This window comes from Octodon degus, unplaced genomic scaffold (genome assembly GCF_000260255.1).
Source record: "Octodon degus isolate 3935 unplaced genomic scaffold, OctDeg1.0 scaffold00008, whole genome shotgun sequence".
Classification (NCBI taxonomy): domain Eukaryota; kingdom Metazoa; phylum Chordata; class Mammalia; order Rodentia; family Octodontidae; genus Octodon; species Octodon degus.
The window spans coordinates 18,042,785-18,050,487 of NW_004524584.1; the positions used below are offsets into that span (position 1 = coordinate 18,042,785).

General features: G+C 49.7%; 1 pseudogene; it reads right to left on the reverse strand.

Annotated features, from left to right (window-relative positions):
- Position 1: 1 nt before the first annotated feature.
- Positions 2–546, reverse strand: LOC101592475 (annotated as a pseudogene).
- Between the last annotated feature and the right edge of the window lie 7,157 nt (positions 547–7,703).

Genomic DNA, 7,703 nt, shown 5'->3' on the forward strand with positions numbered 1-7,703 from the left:
TATTCTGAGACAGCTTGGATTTGGCTGTGTCAAAACTCATCTGATAGCCAGCGAGCCAACCTTCAAAGGCCAACACAGCCCAGCCATAGATGGTTGGTCCAGAAAAATCTATATCAACATTACTGCCAAGACTGAAACAATCTCGTTTATAGGAAGCCTTCAATTTCCACTCTTCTTTCCTGTATTCGGTACAAATATAGTATCAAGACTCAGTTTCATACCTTCCGCCAACTTATTCTCCAAAGAGATTTCTGTCCCAAGAGTATTGTCTGTGTTCCACTTCTGGGTGAAGGTAAGCCCATAATTACAGACCTTATATTTGGTCTCTAGGTTGCCTGATGTTTTCCCTGTATCTGTGTATGCATGACCTGAAGTAGAAAACTCCACTCCACTACAAGACTTGGTTTTCAGGTCTATTTTAACCATGCCAAACCCATATCCTTTGTTGAAGACATCCTTGGCAGCCTTTCCTAGGTCACAGTAAGTTGGTGTGTTACACATTCTCCAACCCAAGAGCCCGTCCCGCTCCACCAGGGTAACGCTGAAGGTCTCCCTGCCCCCGCTGAGATCTTGCTGCCTTTTCTTTTAATCACTGAGAGGGACATCAGCGTCTCCAATGAATCATAGAGTTTGATTAGTTTTTGCTTTGCGTATTTTGAAGCTCTGTTGCTGGGCACGTGCACATTCAGGGCTCCTGTGTCTCCCTGGTTAGTGGGCCGCTTCATTTCACAACACCCTTGCCTCTGGTGAGATCCTGTTCTGAAGTCTCTGACTGAAACTTATGGCTTCTGTAGTCCTTTGACCAGAATCTGCATGGTGGGTCTTGCTGTGCGTTCACTTTGTCTGCCTGTGTCTTTATATTCAAGGTGGGTCTGTTGTCACAGAAGCACCCTGGGTGCTGCCTGAATTGGTCTCCTCTTGCAGACTCCACACACCATGAGGTCAGGAAAGAGCTCCTCTGCATCCTCCAAGGTTGCAGAGATCTGAGGGGACTGTGAAGGCCCAGATGTCCTCATGCTTGGAAAGGCCAAGTGTCTGTGACAGGAGGAGATGACCCCTGTGGTGCTAGGAAAGCTGCCCAGGTCTTGGGCTGCTTTAGGACTTTTGCCTGAGCCATGTGCATGTGTCCAGCACTGTTGGGCATGATTAGCCAGGCCCTGATGGTCTTAGTTTGTGGCCAGAGTGGGAGCAGCAGTGGATCCAGGCAGAGGTTTCTGTGAGCCTGAGGCTCGCAAAGGATAGGGAGAAGGAGCCACAGGCCTGTGGTTTCACCAACACCTCAGCTCCAGGAGTGACTGCTGCCTGGGCTTCAGCCTTGTGCCAGGCTCCTGGCACCTACAAGATAGTTCTGCTCTGTGTGCTGGCCACAAGTGGTGCCTCAGTCCCCAGTGTGGTCTCCAGGATGGCCACCTGTGTAGGGTCAGGGCACCATGGGACACCTGGGTGCAGTGCATCTGGCTGACTTTCCTGTTATTAGTGACTTTGGGACCTTATGGTGGGCCCTGTAGGTGTCATGTAAGGTCTGATTTTTGTGACTACCTCAGTGGGTTCTTTTTAGGGCTGAAGACGATGATTCCACCTGGGGAGTGCACATACGCGGGCAGGAAGAGGAGGAAGCCTATTCAGAAGCGGTAAAGTATTGCATCCCCACTCTGTCCCCTATGTCCCCACAGAGTTCTTATCACATCCTCCATGTCACTACCATGTCCCTCGCATGTCCTGTTTATGTCCTCTGTACCCGCATGCCCCTGTTGTGTCACTACTATACCTGTGTGTTCCCACTGTGTCCTCTGTGTCTTCATTATCTACTCCTTATTTTCCATGGCCCTGCCATGTCCTTGCTTTGTCCCCATTGTGTCCTTGTCATGTCATCATCATGTCCAATTCTATCCCTGTGTGTAAACTCAAGATAATTCAAAGAATGATGTTAAAAAAATCTTCTATATGCATGCTTACGTCAGTTAGCATTTCCATTGCTGAACAAAATACTAGGAAGCTAGAATGTAAAGGAGAGGTTTATCCGGCTCGTGGCTGTAGGAGCCAGCCTATGAGTGGCTCCTGCTGGGGAGGGGGTGAACAAAAATAAGACACATAATTAATTTGGAATGAGAAGGTCAGTTAGGCAGGGCCATGGAAAATATGGAGTAGATGATGAAGACAGAGTCCGGGGGCTCTTTGCCTCTAGTGGACAGAAGAGCCCTGAGCATTTGGCTCACCTCACTTTTATTTACTTACACACAGGAGCAAGCAATTAGGGTAGCAGAAGAGTCACCTGCCTCCTGTTTTCTAGAGTTTATGCCCAGGTAAATAACCGGGACTCAGCTTGTCGACTCTTCCCTGGAACTTCTAATGTCCAGCGTGCCTTCATGGTGCCGAGGCAGTGCAGTTTGCCCTTTTGCTCCTTTGTGCTCACAGAGAAGGTCAGTTAGGCCTTGATTCTCAGTATCTGGTCTTCTGCACATGACATGCGAGGATCCAGTCCATGGTTGGCTGCTCAAGGCAGGAACACGATGACAGAAGGGTGAGGCAGAACTAAGATGTTCAGTTTAGGGCCACCAGGAAGCAGAGCAGGGGAATGGTGCCAGAGAGGAAGGGCCCGGGACCAGACACACCTAGAGTTATGCTTTACTAATCCCCTTGGCAGCCCTCAAAGCAGTCTAGTTGACAGTTAAGCCGAACCGCCACAGGGGCACAGCAACTTTACTCATAGCCATCATAAAGGGGAAGATCCCAACGGCTTCCCAGCTGGTGAAGGCATACATGGCACGTGGTCCATTCATACACTGGAATATGATTCAGCACTAAAAGGAGTGAAGCAATAGCACCTACTATAATGTGAATGGTCCTTGGAAGCATTGTTACGTGAGAGGAGCTGGCCACAAAGTGTAGCCATTGTTTCAGTCCATTTATGTGAAATATTTATAATAGGAAAATCCAAAAGGACAGAAAACAGAGTGGCAACTGCTGGGCTCAGGAGGACGGATGCTCAAGAGAGAATGTTAGTGGGTAAGAGTTTCTTTTGGGGGAGATAAAGGCCTCTGAAACTGGATACAGGTGATGGTTGGACAACTTTCTGACAATTCTAGATGTCAGGAACAGCTCACTTTTAGATGGTTAATTTTATATGTATTCAGTCTCAGTTTAGTAAGTCAAAAGGAATAGCTTCTGAGTTTGGTTCTGCCAGACATTTCTATTTGGTTTGTGACACAGAACAATCAATGATAAAAACAGAGGGGGTTATGCTATAAGATTACTGAAAAAATAGGTTAAGACGTAGTCTGCGTGCTGTTAGCTACCGAGAGGTGCAAATAGAAGAGAAAACAAGGACATTCAGGATAAAAGACAACCAAGTCCTAGAAACAGAAAGAATCCCTGTCTTTGCTACTATTTTATTTGCAGAGACAAAAATACTGGACACTCAAAATACTTTGACTTACTCAAACTTACTTCAGCTCACAGTTTATAGAGATTTCAGTCCTCAGACAGCTGGCTCCACAGCAGGTTGGCACAGCAGAGAGGCATTGCAGAGGAAAAATAGTTTATGGTGTGGCAGGGCAGGCAAAAGGCAGCAAGCAGCAGCAGTAGCAAAAAGCAGCAGCAACTTCTTTCTGTCCTTTTATATTCTATCCATGGTGCTCACCTTTTGGGTGGTGTCACTTAAAACTATGATAAACTAACTAATGCACTAATCCACATACCTTTAATCTCACCATCATGTCCTTAATCCACATTCACACACCATAGATCCAGCCATCTGGAAAAAGCCTGTGAGTGCATGAGGCTTTGGGAAAACAATGAGATAAAGGCATAACAGCCCCTCAGAACTGAAATCCACTAGGACTCCCCAAAGGGTTGGCCTAGTAAGCTGGGCAGCTCTATTTTTGATTCTCCCAATAACAAACCTCTTCCAGGCCCCCAACCATTCCAGGGCCTGAGTCTGAGTCTGGTTACCATTTTACTTTTAGATGTAGGTAATGTCTAGAAGGCAGGTCAGTTGAAGTTGTTTTTGTGCAATAAAACAAAAGGCCTGGATGAAGAAACTGTCATTGTGAGGTGATGGGGAGAGATAAAAACGAATATATGAGGTAAGAGCCTCCAATAAAGGAACTGTCACAGTGAGGAAGAGTTATAGAAAGAGAACATCACTGTGAGGTGACAGTGTCAGTTGAAGAGACGTCACAGGAAGTGACCAGGTCAGACGCAAGGGCATTACTGTGAAATACACATTGGGTGCTGTGCCACCCCACTTCGGGGCTGGTGTTAGGTGACTGAGGAGTGAAGAACAGGGCTCTCCTACATGGCATAGAATTGCAGGAGCTGTGGGCCATGTAGGCCAAATACCCAGCCTGGATTACCATGGCAGCCCTCAGGTGACCCTCGCCACCCTCCTGTGCTGAGAACCAGATTCACCAGCTCTTCGCCTCTGACTCGGAGGCCTGGGTACCACAGGGCCCAGAGCTGTGTGACAGCAGGTGGGGATCTTTCAGTGGGTTGCATGCCACCCCTGGGTGAACTTTTATTTTCCTGGATGGTGTTGGGCTTTGGTTAGATTCCAACAAGACCCTAAAAAAGGCAGCATAAATGCAAGATCTCTTGTCCGTATGACTCAGGACAGTTGTCCTCCTCCTACTCCAGGGAACTATGGCACAGTGAAGTCAAGGCATAAGCCGGGTCACAGAGCAGAGCTCCATGCCTTCATCCTCCCCAGAGCCTCTGTTCTCATGGAGTCTGTTCTGTTGCCTCCATATGCTAGGTTATATCTAGTTTCTTGTTCTAGCCTTCTTCACAGCTAGGTGGGTGTTAGTCCTCAGTGCTTTTTGTCTTAGGGCAATGGCTCTAGTGCTGCAGCTTGGTTGGCAGCCATCTGATGGAGTCTACTTCCCACAGGAGGCCTGCCATGGGGGCTGAGACATCGAACCCCTCCAAGAGGCACCGAGACCGCCTCAATGCGGAGCTGGACCACCTGGCCAGCCTGCTGCCCTTCCCACCTGATGTCATCTCTAAGCTGGACAAGTTGTCTGTCCTGCGCCTCAGCGTCAGTTACCTCCGGGTGAAGAGCTTCTTCCAAGGTAGGACTCGCCCAGCAGTTCTTCTGGACCCAGCTGTGACCAAGAAGTGCTGTGGCCTCCCCTCTCCCTGCTCAGCTGCCCATCAGGGTGGCCCAGGATGGCCCTGGTGCCTCAAGTCAGGGACTTGCACCCACTTGTCAAGGATACTGGGTTTTCTGGGTGCCTGAGCCAGGTTGCTACCCTTACCTGTTTCTCAGAGCTTCCACAGCTGGGCTCTGGGGTAGGGGGCTACTTTGTGAGAAGTGGGTCCTAGTGGTCAGGACGCTAAGTGTGCACATGTGGCCCCTTTTGCACCTCCCCTACCATGCTGCTCATACTCCCTGCCTACTGGGCTTGATGTTCCCATGTTGTGAACCAAGGGCTGTGTCATGGGACAGGGCAAGCACGTCTGTGTTCCCTCTTCCACCTGATGTCTGGGGTGACAGATTTGTGTACTTCCTTACACACTGGCACTCTTGTTCTGGAAGAGAACAATGGTGGGCAGGTGTCCCCTTGAGGGCCTCTGGCCCTGGACCATTTGTTCTGTCTCATGTAGACCTATGTCCCTCACCGGCCTGCACTCAGACTTTTACCTGGACCCTGCTTACTGATGTTTGAAGGCTGTGGCCAATCCTGCCTATTCTAGGTTTCTTAGGATCACAGTTTTGTCACCTGGGAGCTTGGATTTGCAGACTGGTAGTGGACCTGTTCTGAATGATGCTGCTTGGTTTTTTGTGCTCTGTGTGTACTGGCAGCATCAGGCCTGATGGGTTCCACTCTGCAGCGTGTGCCCTTGACTCTTCAGGGGCTGAGTTGGAGGCAAATGAGTGGAACCCATGTGTCACCCTGTATGTCTCTCTAGGGGCCAGGGGTGGGGACAGTCTCTCAGGCTGTCCCATGTGTGGAAGCCAGGACACAGTGGAAGCCTCTGGAGTTTTGCTTGCAGGAATCACCCCTTTTATAGGTGAGCAGTGTGGTCAAGTGGACCCCAGGCCTCTGGAGACATTAACAAACCCCAGTGTGGAGGGGGCAGCCTCCGTATCTGGATATTGCAGGCCACCAGGGCGGGGAGACTCCCAGAGGCTGAGATGGCTTAGTTGTCTGTCAAGGCACATCTCCCTGCATACCCTGCCTCCTTACATATCCTGTGTCCCTCACTGGGCAGAGGTGGGAAGGTGGAGGGATGTCCTCTTTGGACCAGTCTACCTGTGCCCAGCCAGAGTACAGTGGCTCCGGCAAGCTCCAATTTTGTTGTTACAGCCAGTTGTTCTGATGGCTGTCAGAGTCCTCCCACATGCTTGGTTGTCACAGGCTGCAAAGATAGAGATTTGAATCGCTACACCTCGGCTGATGTGCATCTGCTTGGGTCACTGTGACTTTGAGGGTTCTGCAGGCACTGAGAGAAAGTGAACCATCAGGTCCACATGCTTTATGAGAGGGGTTCTGCTATTATAGTCAGGTGAAATAGTATTTTACATGTATGTGATGGTGGGAGTGGGTGGGGACGGAACCAGGGCCTTGAACATGCGGGCAGCACCTGCCGCAGAGCTATACCCTGGCCCCAATTAACAGGCCCCTTCCCCAGTGCGTGTTTGCCTACCAAGCATCCTAAGCCCCTGCGATCCCCTTCAGGGTTTATTTGAATTTATTTCCACTGTGTAGTTTGAAAATAGAGTCAAGCTATGAAGATTGGATCTTAGTCTGAGCTTGTTGAGTCCGAAATAGATGAGCTAATTTCATTAGAACATCCATAAAAAGTCACCTTTGGGGAGAAAAGGACCTGGAAAGTTTCTGCCTCAGAGGGGAAAGTGGCCTGGAGATCTGCTTACAGTGTTTGGGGTTGGCTTCTATGAATTTAAAAGGCACTGGTTGATGCTGCTTTATTTACTTAGTTTCTGTGGAGCAGGGCTGGCAATGTTCTGTTACACAACCCCTGCTTCTCCCATGTTTTATGGGCAGCTGTCAGGCTGGGATTTTCCATTCTTGTAGATTTTGTTCTTCATGAAAGGGAAAATTCAAGGTGAAGAGAAAGGTGGGTAGGCAGTATAGAGAGAGACTGTCATATCCCGTGGGGGTGCCAAGAGTGGAGGTAGGCCCTGCCCAGGTTCAGTGCTGACTGGACTGTGAAGGGCTACAAAGCCTAGCATCCCTTACTAAGCAGCTAGGGTAGATGCACCTGGGGGTCACTTGTTTGGAGGTGCTGGCTTCCAAGGGGTGATTGTGGCCAGCAGGACAAGGTCCAGGGAGGCCTCTGAAAGTGGACAACTTGGGCTCTGAGGATGCAGGGACCAGGGCCCACCCAGGCCTTTTCTGTGGACATCCACCCAATGACTCAGGGGACAGGAGTGTCAATCTGGAAAGCAGATGTGTGTTCTTGTGGAGATAGTTCAGGGAGAGGGGATGTCCAGAACACAGCATGAAGAGCATCAGGCTCAGCTCAGCACTCCCACCACAAGACTTGGAGGTCTTGATCCTCATACCTGGCCCCCAGGAGCTGCTGCCCAGGGCTCATGCGCACCTGGGAGGGTCCAGAGCAGAAGCCTGTGACATCACAAGCTACGTTGTGCGATATTGAATGCAAGATGCTACATTCATTATCATGAAAAAAACCAGGCAGCCCTGAAAACCATTCAGGACTTTAAAGCCAGGCTTGAA